Below are 5,368 nucleotides of genomic sequence, written 5' to 3'. Positions count from 1 at the left end.
GCTCACCAAGCCCCATTCTGAGAAAAAGCAAGCACGGAGGACGAGAATCGCTGTTGCCCTGCATAGCGTTCCGGGCAGCGGTCACAACCAGCAAGAGAATTCCCGGCTAACAGCTTCTCTCTGGCGGGGAAGTGATAGAGTGACTTGGTGGGTACCTGGCATTTAGCCAAGGTCAAACCACCACACTGTGTTTCACTCTGTGGCCCTGTGAGTTCTTTTTATCTTCTCCACAATTTACTCATGAGTTAGATCAGACTGTCCAGCTTTCTCCTGATTCCATTTGGTTGATAGCAGCCTTGGCAGGAAGGTGTGTGGAAAGCAAGTCCAGGTGTTTGAGGTAGCAGGATGTGAAGCAAGTTTATGCAACATTTGGCTCCTAGTGTAAATCACATAGGCAGAGCATAACCTGACGATGACCACAGTCTACTGATGATAAATAAACTTCACCTTTTGCCCCCTCAGGAGTTCTACAGAGATTTTTTCCAAAGGAAAAATGCTGCCTCTATATGTAAAATAAATGTCAATTAAATACAGAGTCATAGACAAACTTGGGTTGGAAGAAAACTCTGGAGATGTCTAGTCTAACTGCTGCTCAAAGCAGGGATGACTTCAAAGTCAAGCTCATGAGCTTGTCCAGTGAGGTACAGAAAATCCCCGAGCTTATTTTTTAAACAGATTAGTTCCCTGCAGCACTGATGGGAATTCTCTGAATCTCTTTTCCTTAAATAATTTTGAATACATTGGAGTTCTTTCCAATTTGGATCAAAAGAAATGTGTTAACATGGTATGAGACAATGTTGGTTTCATTCATTACCGCTGCTTGCTTTTTGCATCTACATAGCATAATTCCTAGGTTTTTAGTTTTTACGAAATATTTTGGCATTCAGTAGGTCACTGCAAAACTTAGAATTCCTCTGGAGCACCTGCACTCATATCTAAATTTTAATTCAAACCTTATAAGAATGATGTGATTTTGCAGTCCAGATGCATTTTATCACCATACCTATCACTTGTTCACAGCCTGGTATGCAGGAAGCACTGTTTTCAGGACATGTTTATATCTGTATTTTTCACTGGCATTCTGAAGTTTTTCATGTGCATTGAAAGAAAGGTCTGTGGGGTCTGTCTGCCATTCAGCCAGTAATACTGACAGCTACAGGTACTTGGGGAATAGTATTCTGTCCATCCTTGCATGCTTCACCCAACTGTTTCAAAGATTTCAAATGAGAGTGAATAAGGACTTTAAGTCTGTCAAACACCTTCTGTATGTGTTCCTGGAGTAAAAAAGAAGTTGAACCATTTTATACATAAAATTTCAGTCTCACAGACTACAACTTGTTTTTTTTCTGGGAAGAAGCTCAAGATTCAGTCAATTACTCTCATCAGCTTATCTGATAAAAAAGAGAGTATCTTGCTTGCTTTCCACTTAAAAAAAAGGACAAGACAGAGATTACACACTCTCAAGCATTTAATTTGCAGGTGCCTTTAGCTCAATCTTTCTGCCTCTGTCTTCATTAGAGTGTAAATTGCATTAGCCCTAGCAATAATCTTTTCCTTTCCTTTTCATACCTCAGTATATAATGCTGCATTTATTGACAAACAGCCAATACCCAGGGAACTCAATTTCTTAGCAAAAAAAAAAAATTCTTTATTACCAATTATCTGATAAATAAGCATGAAATTATGCATTCATTTGCTGCTCATTCTTTCATATCTTAATAGTGGAATTAGCTGCTTTCACAGATACTTCAGCATGACTTCAAATGAAAACTTTCCTTTCATGAAGGTTTTACCAGTGGCTCCAGTTCTTCACCCTCACACTTTATGGTGGGAAGATGATGTCATCGTTTGAGCTCAGAGGTCAACTGAGCACCATGCAGCCGTTCATTCACTCACCCCTTCCACCCCAGTGCTGGGAAGAAGAAAATGAATCAAAAGTCTCAGGAATGGTGATAAGGACAGAGAGGGGTGTCTCACCCATTACAGCATGAGCAAAAGACAGACTCGTTAGGGGAAGAAAAAAGAACATCACTTTAATTCAAACACTAACAAACCCAACACTTAACAGAGTGGGACAGTGAGATATGTTAGCACATCTTAAAAATACCTTTCCCCCACCCCTCCCTTCTTCCTAGGCTCAATTTTGTTCCTGATATCTCTACCTCTTCCCCAAGGTAGTGAAGGGGCAGGGAATTGGAGGTTTTTTTGTCAGTCCACTGCTTGCTTTCCTCCTGGCAGGCGAGGAGCACTCCTCTGCATTTCCTTCCCCTGCTCCACATGGCTCCCTTCTCACGGGATATAATCCTCCATGAACTTTCTGTCATGAGATCTTCCCATGGGTTGCAGCCATTCCCATGCTGTTCCACAGTGGGTCACCTCTGCATGCTGCAGTCCTCCCAGCACCCAACTACAACAGTGGGGGCTGCTTCTTCTCATAGATCCCTGCCCTCCTTTAAGTGCAGCGACCTCCACAGGTCACAGGTGGATCTCTGCTCCTCTGGTGACTTCCATGGGTGTCAGAGGAGGCAACCCCACTCTGGCTCTCCCCCTTTTGCTTCCTGCCACTGAACTTGGTGTTCCCATAGGTGTCCTACTCATAAGTTTGTTCCCCACCTCAGGTTTTCCTTCTTAAATACATTATCACAAAGGTGCAGCCACTTTCACTAATTGTCTTGGCCTTGGAGCCAGGGGAGCTTTTGAGAAGCCTCTCAGAGGGGGCAACTGCTGTAGCCCCTCCCCTGCTAGCAAAAACCCTGCCACACAAACCCAGCACAGATGAAAACCTGAATACATTTAATTCTCCCCTTAGACTAAACAAAGCCAGGGTTCCCCTTCCATTGCTAGGTACTGTGGTACATTATGTTCTTCAAGATTTTTTTTTAAAAAATGGGTAAAGTAATTGATAGGAACATATTGCAACTCAGTACTCCACTTTGAGAAGATCAATGTCTTTCTTACTGTGTGGTCTCTGTGAATGACAGGAAAAGGTGACAGTAGAGGCAGTGCAAAGGGAAATGGATGGGTCTCTGAGCAAGCAATGAGTCCAGTTGAATGATTTCTGGTACCAACCAGTGTGGTGTTGTGCTCTGACATATCATTTGCTTGTAATCATAGAATGCTATACCCTTTTTCCTATAGACAACACATTTTTCAATTGTGTTTGGGACCCTAGTTTCATGTATCTGGTGAGAAAACTGCTTTTTTTTTATTTATTTTTTTATTATTACTTACCAACATGGCTGCTCCTTTAGGTCTTGTGATGGAGGTCTGGGATGTGATGCTGAAAGCCCAAGGATCCGAAGCTGAGTCCACCTTAAAAAGGATAGGTAAGAGGGTCAGGGAAGATAAAAAGTGGTTGTGGAGGGAGTGATCACCATTTGCTTATGTTCCACAGATTTTCAGCTTGAGATCTGCAGAGCTCAGATGTGCTGGCAGAAGATAGGACTTGAATTGCTTAGTTTCTCCCTACAAATCATCTAGAATCAAAACACTGCTGTGCAAAGGATAGTTTTCATCTGAGACAGCAACTCAGTCCTGTCTGGATTAGAGAACTAGGAGACTAGATGGATGAAAATATAATTAAGAAATGCAGAGTGGTGAGCATCCAGCATTAAAATCTTTTCTCTTCCTTAAAGAGCTGGAAGGAAATTTCTGTAAGTGCTTGGATAGCTTCATCTCTGCTAAGGTATTTACAGGAATGCCTTTACATTTTTATGAGATGTTTCCCTTGGTAACACACAGGCCGAGTGCACCCACTTTGCCACCTTTTCTGCAGTGTCCATGAAAACATCAAGGTAGATATAGTAACAAAGTATGTGGATCCCAAAAGCGAAATCTTTTTTATTGATAGTGTGCATAGCCTTATCCTTTGGAGGACTTTAGAGCATCCACTGCTAACTTCATCTAAAACTTCAGGTGGGAAGTTTCAATACTGACATATGATATCTAGCCTGGAAAAGGTTGAACCATCCTAATCTAAGGTAGCATAAGTAAGGCCATTATTTCCTTGGAAAATAAGTTCTTAGCTAAAGACATCTGAAGCAAAGAACTCCTGTGGAAAGGGATTATGACTGATTGTCAGAAGGGCTAAAGGAAATGAACACAAGCAATCGGCTAAGCCACAGTAAGCCCGCCAGCATGTATTTTAATTAGTTACTGACTGAGTGCATGAAGTATTACCTCTGTAAAATTTCATACCCGAAGCTATCAAGCTTGAAACTGCTGCAGCTGATTGCTGCAATATTTAGGAGTGAATTAACATGAATGACTAAATGATCCTACAGCTCTCCTGCCTGTAAGAGCTCTCATATACAGTAAGGCAACACATGCAGCTTTGATTCAGATTCTGGGATACAGATGTTCATCATAGGGAAGTATTGCCAAAGGTGGCACTAATTAATTGCTGTGAACAAGACGGGCACCAGAAATCAAATGCTCTCATGCCTAAAGATGATGCCTCTCAGTAAGGATTTAAGTATGTTGGACCAGATCTCGAGTCACTGTAAGCTGAAATAATACTGCAGCAATGAAGAACAGCTAAGTATATGGAAAGTAATAAAACTTGCAGTTTAATTTCTTCTCTCATGAAAGATTGGATTGGATTCATCTCATCTGGCTTCAGTTATCTACAGTGCAGCTGTTCCCATCTGAACTCACTGCTCTCAGCTCCTTTCATAGTCAAGGGAAGAAGCACACAAAACTGAGATGTGAGTCAACAGACTGATATAGATGTTGAGTTTAGGGTGTTGTGAAGTGAATCTGGACCTGTCTTGATTAGGTATCCACTGGCTGCAAAGGGAGAGTGGAAAAACTAGATTATCCGTAGGTACATTATAAAAAATTACTTTTATTCAGCCCAGTCACACCTATGATGGCAGTTTGTTGAGCCAGAAAATTTCCTAGGAACCAGTGTCTCATTTTCTATGTTCTTTTTTAAAAGTTCAGTGTTCTATACTGAACATGTTGAGTGTCTTACACAGAGACTGAAATATTAACAGGAACCTTAGCTTATTATGCAGTCTGTCTGCTTGCATTTATTTCTATTTATCAGCATAATTTCTAGACCTATTGTTGCCAAATGGAGTATTGTACTGCTGCTGACTCTAGTCACTAGCAAAACTGAGATGACTGAAGGGCAAGAAGTAAAAGGAAAAAAAACATTATGTGCAAGTCCCTTGTTTTTCAATCCTGACAGAAGATAAGTCATTTGTTTGACTATCATTTTCTTGGCAGTAAGATTTTTGCAAGCAATTTATATACCAGTGCAAATGTTGCAAAAGCAAACTCTTTGATCATATTCAGTAACTTCAGGATAAGTTTTATAACTGTATGTCCAAACTGAGAGTCCTGACTCACAGGGTTACCTAAT

The sequence above is a fragment of the Athene cunicularia genome (genome assembly GCF_003259725.1).
Source record: "Athene cunicularia isolate RWA chromosome 2 unlocalized genomic scaffold, athCun1 chr2_part1, whole genome shotgun sequence".
NCBI classification, from domain to species: Eukaryota; Metazoa; Chordata; class Aves; order Strigiformes; family Strigidae; genus Athene; species Athene cunicularia.
The sequence above is the reverse complement of the archived record's forward strand: the minus strand, read 5'-3'. Positions refer to the sequence as shown.